At 47.0% G+C, this 17,984-nt stretch overlaps 1 protein-coding gene across 1 annotated transcript in view; it reads left to right on the top strand.

Annotated features, from left to right (window-relative positions):
• Positions 1–476: 476 nt before the first annotated feature.
• Positions 477–17,984, top strand: part of LOC148508502 (calpain-14-like) — a 58,403-nt gene continuing 40,895 nt past the window's right edge. Inside the window, exon 1 of the mRNA XM_088444423.1 lies at positions 477–556. The gene's annotated coding sequence lies outside the window, so the exon portion shown is untranslated. The remainder of the gene's footprint in view (positions 557–17,984) is intronic.

Here is a 17,984-nt window from a genome sequence, read left to right as displayed (position 1 = left end):
CCTGAGACCACCAACGGAGTATGAAAGCGTGGGTGACCTGAGGCCACTGGTGGAGTATAGAGGCGAGGGTGACCTGAGACCGCCGGTGGAGTTTGGAGGTGAGGGTAACCTGAGACCCTCATTTGATGGTGCTACAGGTCAGGAATTGTCCAAGCCATGCATGCGTTATGGACAGAAGGTGATGGTTGGAGGTAACTTTGTTACAGAGTGTGCATTACCGTAATAAAACATGTTGGTCACTTTCCCTTGGAATGTTTTAGTAAAGCAGAAGACTGGTACATTGTAAGCCGCTGAGTCTGTAAATATTGTCGTTCACACAAGTCCTGTCATGAACCAGGAGAGAATTTTACCATGTCTAGGAGGCGGTGAAGAAAACATATTCAGGGACATATGAATGAGCAGGCAGAAGGGGCGGTCCCAGGGGTTATTATGTCACAGCAGCTGGCTGCACTTATAAAGCCAGTCACACAGGTACTCGGGAATAAAGTTACTGCCTGACACACAAGGAACTAGCTGATCATAACAAGGATCCGACTCTACCTGGTCCACCTAACAGGTTAGTCTCTGTCTCTCTCTGTGGGTGATCATTTCAGCTTTCCTATCCTATAAAGGGCGTTTATAATGCGTTTAATCCAATGTGGGGTATTGCGCTCATTTTCCGGTGTGTAACACCACAGCGGAGAGATTTAAGTCTACTTTATAGTGTTGTACAAAGAATAACTTATCTTAATGAACATTAAATTGTGAACTTGATGAGTGCAGCATTTAACCTGTTACTGCTGATGTCTGAGGCAAGTTCAATTGATAAAAGCTTTTAGTGTAAGAATAAGTAGCAGAACGTGCACCAAACAATGCACTTGTGTAACACAGGAAAGAGACAGCTGTCATCCGCAATAGGCAATTTCATGTGACAATGTGACTATGTGCTCATTTTGGTAAAGTGATGACTTATTTACTATGTGTGCGATTTTATTAGCAGAAAAAATCACTGTATATTCTGTAGATGTGTGGTGTGTGAGTGTGTGTGTGTGTGTATATATATACAGTATATATATATATATATATATATATAAGTCCACAGTGTGCTGTCACAGGGCAGGACAGAACACAGCACATCACTCCAGGATTTTGTATATAAATGCAAAAATGTATTCAACTTTTCAAGGCCCTTGCGGCCCCGTCGTCAGGAAACAAACACACGTTTGTTTCCTGACGACGGGGCCGCAAGGGCCTTGAAACGTTGAATACATTTTTGCATTTATATACAAAATCCTGGAGTGATGTGCTGTGTTCTGTCCTGCCCTGTGACACCACACTTTGGACTTCTATACTATTGTTTGTGCGAGCACCCAGGTATTTCAACATCAGAGGAACATTGGGTCTCATTCAGAGCCGCTCATAAGTGGCCGTTCGCTCGTTCCGAGCGATGTTCGCACATCTGCGCATGCGTACGGTTTGTAATACGCATGCGCGAGCCAGTCAGTGCGGCCGAAAATCATTTGTTCGCTATATAGCGAGTGCCTGCTAATTTGAGTGACAGAATGAGGCGTATGTGGGTGGTAACAGGGGAAGGTGCTTGAAAACGGGGAGTGGAATTCAGAACGCAGGCGTGCTTAAAGGTCAAAACGGGCATTTTATGGGTGTGCATAATTAATACAGCAGCGTCATTGACCACGTCACTTGGTTGTTTTATAGTCAGAACTGCTCGCAATATAGCGGTAGGAAAAACCAACCACAAGAATAGCGAGCAGTTCATACGCTGTTCGATGTACTCGATTAATCAAATAAATAGCGGACATGACGTATGATGCGAGTGGCCAGGGGGTGTCTTTTTCAAAATTACGACCGCAAGTTTTGTTCGCTCGTTCAGACATAGAGGCGTGAACAGACCGCAAAGAGCGAACGGTTCATTTGAATAGCCACCCCTTTTTCCTGAACGAACGACCGCAAATAGCGTCCGGCTCTTAATCAGGGCCATTGAGTGCCGAACCATACCAAGCCTATATATATATACTGTGAATAAGGTAGAGGTAGTGAGAGGCTGGTGTCTCGGCTGCTGTGAAATTGCAAGTCCCAGCAATGTGTGTCATGGCAGCAAGCGCAACTGGCATGGCATGCTGGCACATATAGGTCATAATACATATTGAAAAAACAAGTGAAGAAAAAAACAGGTACAGAATGCGATACAACAATACAGCATTCCTAGAAGAAGGCCAACGGCGGCCGAAACGCGTTGGAACACACAGCACACCCAAATCTGACCACCAGCTAGAAGCATACGCTGCCATTTCAGTCCGGTATCAAGGAAAACATTCCCCCTAGCAGTGGTCACGTGACCCAGAAGTGAAGCAGAGACGCCGTCCACGAGCCGAACAGACATCCATAGAGGGCCGAAGAGGGAGACACACAGCAGCGCGGCAAGAGTCAGGTAAGTCCCGTGTTGGAGAGGTCGAGAGATCAAAACCGGCTTCATTCTCTCCCAAGGCAGAGGAAGACTGCCCCGCAGTCGGGAACCGGTACGTGCCACAACAAGCACGGTGCTGGTCCCAGACGCCGATCAGCCACCTCAGCCAGGGACTCCTGCCACACTGTCCCGCAGCCGCACACTTCCGCCCTGAAGGCAACCCGGGCACCGTATTCCCATCTGCACACCCTGCCATTGCGAACTATTGAGGGTCAGTAACGGGACGCCGTTACCAGACCTCACCCCAGAGAACAATTGAACTTATCCATACCAGTCTACATGCACTGACTGGACTTAAGTGCATCCCCTGTACCAGTCTACATATAGACACAAGACCTTTTGTCACCACACATAGACAACCCAGTTACTTTGTCCCTGTGTCTATTCATTTTTCTCCATTTTATATACTGTATTGTTGTATCGCATTCTGTACCTGTTTTTTTCTTCACTTGTTTTTTCAATATGTATTATGACCTATAGGGGCCTATTCATCAACACTAAAATAACGTTTTTAAGGACATTTTCCTTAAATAACGTTATTTTGGTATTCATGAACAGACTTAGGGGGTCATTCAGACCCACTCGCAAGCGGCAGTAAGCTCGCAAGTGGGTCGATGTTCCCCACTGCGCATGCGCATGACAGAGGGAGCTCCGTCGTGCGCATGCGTGAGACCCGGACTGCGACAGCCAAGCTGTCGCTCCGGGTCTCGCACCAAAGGGGGCGTGCTGTCGATGGTGAGTGACAGCACGCCCCCTTTGGTGGGCGTGCTGGGGGCATGCCTGCCAGACGGAGGCGTTCCCATGGGAACGCCTACCGTCTGAAGCCGGCCCCACTGACATCACTAGTGATGTCAGTGGGAGTGATTTTGGCTCTGATAGAGCCCAAATCACTCCAGGACTTGTGGCTGGGAAACCCTACCGCAGGGTTTCCGTTGCAAGTCCGATGGTCAAGACCATCGCGACCATCTTTTTGGACGCTCGTATATGCTGTGGGTGGTCACCCACAGCTATACGAGCGTCCATTTTAATGGAGGAGGGCCCTGATTCAGAGCGAGCGCTCTGGTCAGAGCGTCCGGCTCTGAATCAGGCCCTTAGCACAGGAGATATCACAGATATCTCCTTGCTAAGTTCCCCTGCGTTAATTTCCACACTCCCCATACATTAGTACATTAGTATGGGGATGTGGAAATTGTGGTATTCATCAAATTCCGAAAATTATAAATTTTCGGAATTTGATGCAGTTACTATTCGCCACTGTGAGGTGGCGAATAGCAGGTGAAACTTACCTGTATCCGCGTGTGCAGGTCCCCCGACGAGTCCCTCCGGCGCTCTGCTCTGTCCTCAGGCTCCGGAGGCTGGTCGGACATGTGTGCTCCCCAGCATGTGGTCTGCAGGGAAACCACATGACAGACCAGCAGGACGGAGCCGGAGGCTGCTGCGCGGACAGGTAAGTCGGGGGGGGGGGGGGTCGAGGGGGTACACAAACTTAACGCATCTGTAGTAGGGGTGTGCACCGGCCACTTTTCGTGTTTTGTGTTTTGGTTTTGGATCTGGATCTTTCTTCGTGTTTTGGATCTGGATTGGTTTTGCCAAAACCACCCTTCCGTGTTTTGGGTTCTGGGTTTTGTGTTTTGGATCTGTATTTTTTTTTAAAAAAGCATAAAAACAGCTAAAATCACAGAATTTGTAGGTTTTTCTGCTCCTATGCTATTATTAACCTCAATAACCTTAATTTCCACTCATTTCCAGTCTATTCTGAACACCTCACACCTCACAATAGTGTTTTTATGTCCAAAAGGTTGCACCGAGGTAGCTGGATGACTATGCTAAGCGACACGAGTGGGCGGCACAAACACGTGACCCATCTAGGCGTGAAACTGCAGTGGCAGACAGGATGGCAGTTTGAAAAACTAGGCCCCAAACTGTACATAATGCAAAGAAAAAAAAGAGGTGCAAGATGGAATTGTCCTTGGGCCCTCCCACCCACCCTTATGTTGTATAAACAGGACATGCACACTTTAACAAACCAATCATTTCAGCGCCAGGGTCTGCCACACAACTGTGGCTGAAATGATTGGTTCGTTTGGGCCCCCACAAAACAAGCTGGCAATTAATGTGTCCCTGCACAAACTGGCTCTATGGAGGCAAGATGTCATCCTCATCCTCCTCATCCACCGATTCCTCACCCTCTTCAGTGTGTACATCCTCATCCTCACAAAGTATTAACTCGTCCCCACTTGAATCCACCACCACAGGTCCCTCTGTACCTTCTGGAGGCTGGTCTCCCTGGAAGAGCTGATAATTCATTTTGATGAACATCATCTTCTCCACATTCTGTGGAAGCAACCTCCTACGCCTTTCGCTGACAAGGTTCCCGGCTGCACTAAACACTCTTTCGGAGTACACACTGGAGGGGGGGCAACTCAGGTAAAATAGAGCCAGTTTGTACTGGGGCCTCCAAATTGCCTCTTTTTCCTGCCAGTACAGGTATGGACTGTCTGCCATGCCTACTTGGATGCTGTCACCGATGTAATCCTCCACCATTCTGTCAATGGTGACAGTATCATATGCAGTGACAGTAGACATGTCAGAAATTGTTGCCAGGTCCTTCAGTCCGGACCAGATGTCCAAACTTGGTCCTGCCTGCCCTGCATCACCGCCAGCGGGTTGCTTAGGATACCTAAGTTTTTTCCTGGCAGCCCCAGTTGCAGGAGAAAATGAAGAAGGAGCCGTTGACGTGTCACGTTCCGCTTCAGCTGACAGTGTGTTCACCAGCAGGTCTTTGCACCTCTGCAGGCTTGTGTCGGCCGGAAAGAGAGACACCACATAGGCTTTAAACCTAGGATCGAGCACGGTGGCCAAAACGTAGTGGTCTGATTTCAACAGATTGACCACCCTGGAATCCTGGCAAAGCGAATGAAGGGCTTCATCCACAAGTCCCACATGCCGAGCGGAATCGCTCCGTCTTAGCTCCTCCTTCACTTTCTCCAGCTGCTTCTGCAAAAGCCTGATGAGGGGAATGACCTGACTCAAGCTGGCAGTGTCTGAACTGACTTCACGTGTGGCAAGTTCGAAGGGCTGGAGAACCTTGCACAACACGGAAATCATTCTCCACTGCGCTTGAGTCAGGTGCATACCCCCTCCTTTGCCTATGTCATAGGTGGATGTATAGGCTTGTATGGCCTTTTGCTGCTCCTCCATCCTCTGAAGCATATAGAGGGTTGAGTTCCACCGCGTCACAACCTCTTGCTTCAGGTGATGGCGGGGCAGGTTCAAGAGTGTTTGCTGGCGCTCCAGTCTTCGGCACGCAGTCGCTGAATGGCGAAAGTGGCCAGAAATTTTTCGGGCCACCCAAAGCGTCTCCTGCACGCCCCTGTCGCTTTTCAGAAAATTCTGCACCACCAAGTTTATTGTGTGAGCAAAACATGGGACGTGCTGGAATTTGCCCAGATGTAATGCCCGCACAATATTGGTGGCGTTGTCAGATATCACAAATCCCCAGGAGAGTCTAAGTGGGGTAAGCCACTGGGCGATGATTTCCCTCAGTTTCTCTAAGAGGTTGTCGGCGGTGTGCCTCTTACTGAAACCGGTGATACACAGCGTAGCCTGCCTTGTAACGAGCTGGCATTTCTGAGATGCTGCTACTGGTGACGCTGCTGCTGTTGCTGCGTAAGGTGATACATCTACCCAGTGGGCTGTCACAGTCATATAGTCCTTAGTCTGCCCTGTTCCACTTGTCCACATGTCCGTGGTTAAGTGGACATTGTGTACAACGGCATTTTTCAGGACACTGAGGACACTTTTTCTGACGTTTCTGTACAGTCTCGGTATCGCCTGCCTAGTGAAGTGGAATCTAGACGGGATTTGGAACCGGGGACACACTACCTCCATCAATTGTCTAAATCCCACTGCACTAATGGCGGATACCGGACGCACGTCTAACACCAACATAGCAGTCAAGGCCTCAGTTATACGTTTTGCTTCAGGATGACTGCTGTCGTACTTCATCCTCCTCGCTAAGGACTGTTGGAGGGTCAATTGTTTAGTAAAAGTAGTGGTGTTCCTACTTCCTCTCTGGGATGATGAACGACTCCCAGCAGCAGCAACAGCAGCAGCGGCAGCAGTAGGCGTAGCAATGCAGGATCCTCCAGAGGAATCCCGGATAGGAGAGTCAGTCATGCCAGTGACATGGCCTGCAGGACTACTTCCGATCCTGACTAATGGAGGAAATTGACGAGGAGGGAGTTGACGGTGTGGTTTGCAGGCGCTTGGATACAACAGGACAACGGGATTTAGGTGTCCCTGGACTGCTTACGGTCTTAGCCAAAGTTTCTGAACTTGACAGTAACTTTTTATGAACGCGCTGCAGGTGCCGTATAAGGGAGGATGTTCCTAGGTTGTTGACGTCCCTACCCCTACTTATTTCACCTTTACATATGGTACATATGGCAAGACAGTTGTTGTCCGGATTTGGATAGAAATATTGCCAGACCAAAGAGGTGGAATGTTTGGTCTTCTGCCCAGGCATGACCGTGATGGGCTTTTTCATCCCACGGACAACAACTGTCTCCCCCGGAGCCTGATTTAAACAAACCACATCACCATCAGAATCCTCCTCGCCAACTTCCTCCTCAGCGCCAGCTACACCAGTATCCTCATCCTGTTGTACTTCAACAGTGACATCTTCAATTTGCATATCAGCAAGTGGACTGTGGGTGCTCCTTTCAGCACTTGCAGGGGGCGTGCAAATGGTGGAAAGAGCCACCTCTTCCCGTCCAGTGCTGGGAAGGTCAGGCATCGCAACCACCACCACACTTGGACTCTCCTTGGGGATTTGTGATATCTTCTTAGAAAGCACAGTTCTTCGCTGTGCTTTTGCCAGCTTAACTCTTTTGATTTTTTTAGTGGGAGGAGGGCTTCCATCGTCATGTGAAGCTGAACCACTAGTCATGAACATACTAGGGATCGACCTTAGCCGTTCCTTGCCACTCCGTGTCGTAAATGGCATATTGGCAAGTTTACGTTTCTCTTCAGCTGATTTAAATGTCTTTTTCAAGGTCATTTTCCTGAACTTTGCCATTTGGGATTGTATGTGCCCTCTACTATGACATTGGGCATCGGCCTTGGCAGACGACGTTGATGGCATGTTATCGTCTATGTCATGACTAGTGGCAGCAGCTTCAGCACTAGGAGGAAGTGGTTCTTGATCTTTCTCTATTTTATTTTTATCGGAGAAAGTTTGGTCCTCCATTTATGTTATATCGATTTGATATATACGTGCGGCTAAACACAGAAAATAATTTTTTTTTTGGTTTGGACTGGAGTGTACTTTGTGGGTTACAGCACCCTTTAACGGTCAAGCCAGCCGGCCCTTTACTTATGACACAGGCGCACGCTTGGCACTACTTTGTTGATGCACGTGCGGCTACTGCGCACACAATTCACAAACACAGAAAATAATAATTTTTTTTTGGTTTGGACTGGAGTGTACTTTCGGGGGTTACAGCACCCTTTAACGGTCAAGCCAGCCGGCCCTTTACTTATGACACAGGCGCACGCTTGGCACTACTTTGTTGATGCACGTGCGGCTACTGCGCACACAATTCACAAACACAGAAAATAATTTTTTTTTGGTTTGGACTGGAGTGTACTTTCGGGGGTTACAGCACCCTTAACGGTCAAGCCAGCCGGCCCTTTACTTATGACACAGGCGCACGCTTGGCACTACTTTGTTGATGCACGTGCGGCTACTGCGCACACAATTCACAAACACAGAAAAAATTTTTTTTTTGGTTTGGACTGGAGTGTACTTTCGGGGGTTACAGCACCCTTTAACGGTCAAGCCAGCCGGCCCTTTACTTATGACACAGGCGCACGCTTGGCACTACTTTGTTGATGCACGTGCGGCTACTGCGCACACAATTCACAAACACAGAAAATAATTTTTTTTTGGTTTGGACTGGAGTGTACTTTCGGGGGTTACAGCACCCTTTAACGGTCAAGCCAGCCGGCCCTTTACTTATGACACAGGCGCACGCTTGGCACTACTTTGTTGATGCACGTGCGGCTACTGCGCACACAATTCACAAACACAGAAAATAATAATTTTTTTTTGGTTTGGACTGGAGTGTACTTTCGGGGGTTACAGCACCCTTAACGGTCAAGCCAGCCGGCCCTTTACTTATGACACAGGCGCACGCTTGGCACTACTTTGTTGATGCACGTGCGGCTACTGCGCACACAATTCACAAACACAGAAAATAATTTTTTTTTTGGTTTGGACTGGAGTGTACTTTGGGGGTTACAGCACCCTTTAACGGTCAAGCCAGCCGGCCCTTTACTTATGACACAGGCGCACGCTTGGCACTACTTTGTTGATGCACGTGCGGCTACTGCGCACACAATTCACAAACACAGAAAATAATTTTTTTTTTGGTTTGGACTGGAGTGTACTTTCGGGGGTTACAGCACTCTTAACGGTCAAGCCAGCCGGCCCTTTACTTATGACACAGGTGCACGCTTGGCACTACTTTGTTGATGCACGTGCGGCTACTGCGCACACAATTCACAAACACAGAAAATAATTTTTTTTTTGGTTTGGACTGGAGTGTACTTTCGGGGGTTACAGCACCCTTAACGGTCAAGCCAGCCGGCCCTTTACTTATGACACAGGCGCACGCTTGGCACTACTTTGTTGATGCACGTGCGGCTACTGCGCACACAATTCACAAACACAGAAAATAATTTTTTTTTTGGTTTGGACTGGAGTGTACTTTCGGGGGTTACAGCACCCTTAACGGTCAAGCCAGCCGGCCCTTTACTTATGACACAGGCGCACGCTTGGCACTACTTTGTTGATGCACGTGTGGCTACTGCGCACACAATTCACAAACACTGAAAATAATTTTTTTTTGGTTTGGACTGGAGTGTACTTTCGGGGGTTACAGCACCCTTTAACGGTCAAGCCAGCCGGCCCTTTACTTATGACACAGGCGCACGCTTGGCACTACTTTGTTGATGCACGTGCGGCTACTGCGCACACAATTCACAAACACAGAAAATATATTATTTTTTTAGCACTTGGGGGGAGCACCCCTGATGGACAGAGCACCCCCTGGACAACACTACAGCACTCCTTTAGGACTGGGACACTGCACAGGACTTTGGAGTGGACACAGCCCCTATGGAGAACTGACTGCACAACACAGTCCAGCCAGCCCCTATGGACTTTGAAGTAGTGGACACAGCCCCTATTAACAACAGCAGCACAGCACAACACAGCCAGCCCCTATGGACTTTGAAGTAGTGGACAACAGCAGCACTACACTACACTACACTACACTACACAGCCCTAACTCCCACCCTCCCTCTTCACTGTCCACAGCCGAGTGAGAAAATGGCGCCGACGCGGGTACCTTATATAGGATCCAAAACCCGCGAGACTCGGAAGGCGGGATGATGACGTTTTGCCTCGATTTCAGATCCGAGTCAGGCGGGAAAAGTCGAGCCTGACTCGGATCGGACTCGGATCGGGGGGGCTCGGGGGGGTTCGGATTTCAGAAATCCGAACCCGCTCACCCCTAATCTGTAGGCAGTGCTGCGCATGCGCTGGTTTTACAGATGTAACAGCGCATGCGCAGCACTGTTTCCAGATGTGATAAGGTAGTGTAGCCAGGGAAAAGTATCTATTTCCCGAAAAGCTGTCATCGCAAAATTGCCAGCTTTTCGGAATAGATACTTATGGAGAGGTGGAATGATGAATTCCACTTATAATTAGCTAGAACTCCATGAGAGTTCTAAACCTAATTATCTCTAGAGAATTTTTAGGTTTAATGAATAGGCCCCATAGTGTGAGATTATCCTTTATGGTAATCTATTATTATTATTTCCAGTAAAATTCTGATGTACTTGATCTATTACTGTTTTCACATTTATTTCCTATATAATACCACCATACAATACCAAAACATTGTAAGGGGTGAGCGCTGTTAATTTTACTAATACTGTATCTCTAGAGAATTGGACAATTCTCATACGAGCTTCACACCCAATACAGATACACCCACTCCAGTGCGCAACCTACAAAATACCTGTATTATATGCTGGCACATATAGTTCCACAGCATCATGAGGTGGCCTTTGTGGACTGACCTTGGAGCACGCAAACCATCTGGGTTTTCTGTGTAATAATATAGGAGCTTTAAGCAGTTGTCTTGAAAAGAATCGTTAAAATGATTTATTGCAGAAGACTAGTATTGTGGTGTTAAGACCCGATGGGGCCCTAGGTCAAGATGCTGGTTTGGGGCCACGTTCCTCCACCATGAATACTCCTGGCCCATGTGTCCACCGGGCGGTAGAGACCTCTCCGTAGGGCTGGCAGGGGTAAAGGAGTGAATCTACCGGGGAAAATAGACTTTATTACAATAAATTCTCACTAGATGAATGAAATGTATCTCATCTCTCTGCTAGTCGCTGGGGTGATGGGTAATGTAACACGATGGTTCTGTACCTTTGGACAGTAAGCACAAGTGCCCGCCAGCAGGAATGTATAGCTTTGTAACACCGAAACAGCTGGGGAGCTTGGCAGGAGATGCTGGGACTTGTAGTTCTGCAATAGAGGCCTGGAATGACGACACTGGCAGTTCCACCGCAAGACTGGCTGAAGTTGGTAAGGCAAGGCATGCTGAGTCTTGTAGTTTTGTTACAAGAACTACAGAGCTGAAGAGCTACAGGTCGCCTTGCCTATACCCGAGCTAGGATAATTACTGACTCAAAAGACGATGACCTGAGCAATTACAGTTATGGGAGAATATTTTGAAAATGGGCCTTGGCCTTTTATTTTTAGACATCTTAGCCAGGCAGCGGGCCAAGCACTGCACACACGTGATATCAAGTGTGTCATTAGAAGAAATGAATAGAATTTAGATTAAATACAGCGGGGAAGCTGCAATAAGGTCTCCACCAGTCTGGTCTCAACCCAGCACGAGCCAGTGGCGGCATCATATGCAAATGTGATAGATTACAGTCTGCTGCCTCTGTAGTTGTTACAGAGAACAATGGATTTTGGCCGATGTAACTTTGGGAAATCATGACAAACGTCTCTTTCTTTTTTAACCCCATGAACCCAGGGAAATGCATTTTTTCTATATTACTTAGTAAGCTCAGCGTTTCATAAACACCATTGTGGTGTTAGCTGGAGACGATGGATATTAACGGTTGTTCGGCGACTCGTTTTGTAAACTGCGACTCACTAGGAGCAAGTGGCGTCACTGAGGCACGAGGCATTTCATGCCTCATACCTCGGTGCTTTATGGATTAACATGAGACACTGGTTCAAATTTGTTGCCTATAGGTGATTTATTTTTACAATGTCATATTGTGCTTAAATCAGTCTTTGCTCCTAGGGCTTACCATCTCATTAAGTAAGTGACCCACGTACTGTCAGGTGAATTTACACATAGGGCCTATTCAGAGTTGTACACTAATGATGCCACTGCTGCGTCTGTGTACCCAGCTTCTGTGCCAAAGTCGCAGATGCCAAGGATTGTATTGAGACACTGCCCAGCAGCTTTGCATATCCACGTACAAAGGCAGAGCATCGGTGACAGATCCTTGGATAATCGGCCTCCTGAGTGACCCTACGGGCGCGGAGAGAGGCCGCCTGTTCTGAGATGCCGGAGTCATGCTTATTGTGTACCCTTTACCTCCCTCAAACGCTCCCTGACTGTCACTCATGCTGCGAATAAATAGTTGCTGGGATCTTGATGCATGCATAGTGTGACTTAGGGGCTTATTTACTAAGCAGTGTTAGGAGACAGAGTGAAAAGTAATAAGAAAGTGATAAGGTGCCAGCCAATCAGCTCCCAACTGTCATCTCACAGGCTGTATTTGAAAAATGACAGTTGGGAGCTGATTGGCTGGCACCTTATCACTTTCTTATCACTTTTCACTCTGTCTCCTAACACTGCTTAGTAAATAGACCCCTTAGATGCATGTGCAGACTGCCGATTATTGCTCAACTGCAAAAACACTGGCATAGCGTTAACTTTGGGATTTTTAGAAGTGGAGATGTTGCCCATAGCAACCAATCAGATACTACTTAACATTTATCTACCACCTTCTAGAAGATAATAGCTAGAATCTGATTAGCTGCTATGGGCAACATCTACGCTTCTAAAAACCTGCACTGTAGTAAATATATCCCTTTAGTATCAGGCTCATAGAGGGCAAATGAGAATATCACAGAAAAAACAGGTCCAGGAAATGACGTCAGCAGATATTGGCTATTTCTAGGTGTAACGCGCTGCGTGACTTTCCTGTAGATTACTAATCCATTTCAGTTTTGACAAATATGTCAGAAGAGACAGATCGTGAAGACAGAAAGAGTGAGGTCATGAGGGACGAGAGCGCAGGTGGAGACAGGTGGCGTTTTGTGCACTATTTGTGACATTCAGCAGCCAGGGCGCAATCAGTTGTGTTAGCCATACGTATGGTGATTTTTTACTGTTTATATTAATTGTTTTTCCTGTTCATTTATTTATATTAATATATTAAATATTTATTTTTATATATATTATTTTTTTTTTTTATTATTATTATTATTATTTTATTTTTTTTCCTGTTTATTTTGGTGTATTTTAATACATTTTTATATTGACTAGCGCCTGTTATATATATTTTTTGGTTGTGTGTAATCAGGAAGTTACGGGAGAATTTTAGGATGATGTGAGTGGAGGAAGTAACAGCCGAGAACAGCATGTGGGCACCTTCTATCACAGGCGTTATGTGTTTACTAGCGGTTATTTATGATATTTATTATCAGTCTTTTATATAGCGCACACACATCACGCAGGGCATTGCAGAGAATATTTCAATCATCCACACCAGAGCAGTTAGCTCTAGTGGTTGTGGAACTACTAGTCCCAGCATGCTAGCCTGTAAACTGCCACTTTTTGCTGCTGGTGTAACAACATTTTGTTAACACTGATTTGGGACTCGCTCCTTACATTGTGTCCGAATATAAAAAATAATAATTGTGGAAAGTGATATTCTGATAAACTTTGAGAGGTAGAGACTGTGGGGTAAATTTACTAAGCGTCTGGTTTTGCCGGGGTTATGAAATCCTTACCCATCGCCGGTAATCTGAAGCACCAAACCACTGAATTTAGTATTCTGCTTTTTTGATCTGGTCCGACAAACCGCCGTCGATGTCCATCTGTTTTACAGCGGTTTTGTGGTTTTTTTTTTAAATGGGATTTCGATTAAACCCTTCATAAAATCACCAAAGATGCAACATTGCCGCTTAGTAAATATCGCCCTGAGTTTTGCGCTGCCCATGTAGAGGTTGTGGGGATCGGTTGCTGTACAGTACTTTCAGTGGAACTTTATTCTATGTCTGTGGTGTATACATCCAAAATAAGTACAGCTCCAATGTCCAGGGCCGGTGCGAGGCTTCTAGGCATCCTAGGCAAAACTTCTGCCTTCTTCCCCACCTTCCTCCTACTTATTTAGCCCCTCAGGTGATAATGACGTCACTGGTGGAGTGGCGGATAAGTTTTGTGCTCTCTCTCTCTCTCTCTCTCTCTCTCTCTATTATATATATAACACAAAACTTATAAGCCACTCCACCTGTGAAGTCACTATCACCTGAGGGGCTAAATGAGTACGAGGAGGTGGGGCGCAGGCAGAGGTATGTATGTATATATATATATATATATATGTACACAGTATATATATATATATATATATATATATTATATATATACAAACACACATATTTATATACACACACACAGTATATGCACATTATATATAATATATATATGCACACATATATTTATTTATAAATATATATATATATACACACACAGTGTACATATATAGACACACACAGTATATGTATATATACACAGTATGTATATATATATATAGAGTATATAGGCTTCTAGTTACAAATGACTATTCCCCAGCCCCCTTAACTCTGCAGCGGGCAGCTTGTGGTTCATGGATTGCGTGGAGAGCCCCCGATGTAGAGGCCGTCAGGCTATAGAGCCTGTGCGGCTCGTGACTTCAAGTATGGGAAGAGATAGATCCCCTTCCGTTTCTGTACAATGACGTCATCTGCCAGTGTCCAACATCATTCCCTACCATCCAAGTGGGCACAGAGGGGGAATATAATCATGCGGCGAGCGAAGCGAGCCACCGAGCCCGCAAGGGGCCAACTTTCTTATTTTCGTGGAAAGTGTGGGCAGAAAACTCCCCTTCCGCCCTCACTCACGTCACTTCCAGGTACGGCTAGTGAAGGGGATTTATACTCTCCCGCTTCTGTATTGGCACAGGAGGGGCAGGGTACAGAGGGAACCTGTCACTGTAGGCGGAGCGGCAGAGGTGGCTGGCCGGTGTCACAGTGACGTCAAAGGCGCCTGACCCAGCTGCCGCAGTTTCTCTGTGTATGTGGGGGGGTTTGCCTTCTGGGGTAGGCAGGTGTCACCGGGTCTCTCGGGTTGCAGGAGCTGCATCCGGGAGAGGGAAGACCATGCCCCCTCTCCAAGGAAGCCTCAGCGGGGCGCCCATCAGGTCCCGGCGCCCCTAGGCAGCTGCCTAATGGAAGCGCCGACCCTGCCAATGTGCCCATTCCCTCATGAACAGTACAGATTTTAGGGGAAAAAAGTAAATATGATTAACTAAAGTACTGTGTCCTTTGGGTTGGGTACGAGATCCCAGCAGTCAGGGTTGCGATGGTCAGAATACTGACAGAATTTGATAAATGTTATAAGTCTTACCCTAATTCTCCCCCTAACCCTAACCCATCTTTCCTGCAGCCTAACCCTACCCCCTGCAGTCTTACTCTAAGCCTCCTCCCCCTAGTGCCTAATCCTACCCCTAATCACAACCTTAATACTCACTGTGAGCATGTCAGCGGTTTGGATTTTGGAGCCGGGATTCAGACTGCTGTCGGGATTCTGGCGCCGGATTATGACCATCGGGATGCCGAATACATCCCGTGTACGGAACTAGTGCACATGCCTCATTATTTCTTGTACGCCATTCTCCAAAATGTATATTACAGATATGCCCAGCTGTATCCTTGCTTCTGGCACGGCAAATCGCGCCACGCAAAGCGCGAGACCCTCGCCGGCGAGCGGATATGCGCAATGCATACGTGCCCGTGGCTCCATAGGAACGCATGGTGCGATTGAAGGGCGCGCTATAGCGTACCGTAGTATATGCAGGTATGGGGAATCGCATGGTGTGATGCGTATGCACGTTTGTGGCGCGATCAGCCGCAATGTAACTGGGCGCATCTGTATACAAACTTTGTTGAATCCAGTAATTCATAAATAGAAGTCTAGTATACAAGTCAGCGATTGTTATCATACTGTATAGGTGGGGTGTAATATTAGCCCTCATTCCCCACATAAGCATACGATGTGACAGGCAGCCGCCTCCTGCACGTGAGGAGCTGGGCTTTGGAATAAGTGGATTGGTGAGTAACATGTTCACAATCTGCTGGAAGGTGTCTGATAGCTGACTCAGTGAGTACAGCACCTGTCCTGGCAATTCCGGTTCTGTCTGCAGTAAAACACGGGAGTTACTCAGCAGTCACAGCACAAACCGGGCTGTAAAGTCTTTATGCTTCTATTTTAGTTCAGTACAGTATGTACAGTCACACAGTACCACTGCTTCATGTACAGTCGCACAGTACCACTGCTTTATGTATAGTCGCACAGTACCACTGCTTTATGTATAGTCGCACAGTACCACTGCTTTATGTGTACAGCCGCACAGTACCACTGCTTTATGTGTACAGCCGCACAGTACCACTGCTTTATGTGTACGGCCGCACAGTACCACTGCTTTATGTACAGCCGCACAGTACCACTGCTTTATGTATACGGCCGCACAGTACCACTGCTTTATGTACAGTCACACAGTACCACTGCTTTATGTGTACAGCCGCACAGTACCACGGCTTTATGTACTGTTGCACAGTACCACTGCTTTATGTACAGTCACACAGTACCACTGCTTTATGTGTACAGCCGCACAGTACCACTGCTTTATGTTTACAGAAGCACAGCACCACTGCTTTATGTGTGCAGCCACACAGTACCACTGCTTTATGTACAGTCACACAGTACTACTGCTTTATGTACAGCCACATAGTACAACTGCTTTATGTGCACAGCCGCACAGTACCACTGCTTTATGTTTACAGAAGCACAGCACCACTGCTTTATGTGTGCAGCCACACAGTACCACTGCTTTATGTACAGTCACATAGTACAACTGCTTTATGTGTACAGCCGCACAGTACCACTGCTTTATGTACAGCCGCACAGTAACACTGCTTTATGTGTACAGCCGCACAGTACCACTGCTTTATGTGTACAGCCGCACAGTAACACTGCTTTATATGTACAGCCGCACAGTAACACTGCTTTATGTGTACAGCCGCACAGTGCCACTGCTTTATGTGTACAACCGCACAGTACCACTGCTTTATTTGTACAGTCACACAGTACCACTGCTTTATGTGTACAGCCGCACAGTACCACTGCTTTATGTGTACAGCCGCACAGTACCACTGCTTTATGTGTACAGCCGCACAGTACCACTACTTCATGTGTACAGTCGCACAGTACCACTGCTTTATGTATACAGCCGCACAGTAACACTGCTTTATGTGTACAGCCGCACAGTACCACTGCTTTATGTGTACAGCCGCACAGTACCACTGCTTTATGTGTACAGCCGCACAGTACCACTGCTTTATGTACAGTCACACAGTACCACTGCTTTATGTACAGTCACACAGTACCACTGCTTTATGTATAGTAGCACAGTACCACTGCTTTATGTATAGCTGCACAGTACCACTGCTTTATGTATAGTAGCACAGTACCATTGCTTTTTGTATAGTAGCACAGTACCACTGCTTTATGTATAGTAGCACAGTACCACTGCTTTATGTATAGTAGCACAGTACCACTGCTTTATGTACAGCTGCACAGTACCACTGCTTTATGTATAGCTGCACTGTACCACTTCTCTTGTTCTGTGTAACTTTTCAGTATCTGCATGGATATTTACACAGTACTGCTTCTCTTGGCTGTTGTGCTCAATACCGAGTATTCAAAATCCTATTTCTAACCCAAAAAGCGATTGAGTTAAATGGGAAACGATACTGGGTCTAAAGGTGCGTACACACTGGGCGATAAAGTGGACGACTGAACGATAACGATATCATTATCGTTCAGTCGTCCACTTTATCGTCCATTTTTAAGCCCAAAAAGATGAACGATGACGACGACGCGCGTTCCCGCGGGTCGTTTGTCATCATCGTTCATCGGGCTGACATGCAGGCCAACCTGACGATCTCGTCAGGTTGCTGCATGTCAGGGAATGGGGGAGAGAGCCCGGCGCTGAACGATATCGTTAATGATATCGTTCAGCGGCTGTGCTCAATGTCATAAACGGCATTGAGCACAGCCTGCCGGGGACAACACTACACGATATC

The sequence above is a fragment of the Taudactylus pleione genome, unplaced genomic scaffold (assembly GCF_031769625.1).
Source record: "Taudactylus pleione unplaced genomic scaffold, aTauple2 ptg000363l, whole genome shotgun sequence".
Classification (NCBI taxonomy): Eukaryota; Metazoa; Chordata; class Amphibia; order Anura; family Myobatrachidae; genus Taudactylus; species Taudactylus pleione.
The sequence above is the reverse complement of the archived record's forward strand: the minus strand, read 5'-3'. Positions and strand labels throughout refer to the sequence as shown.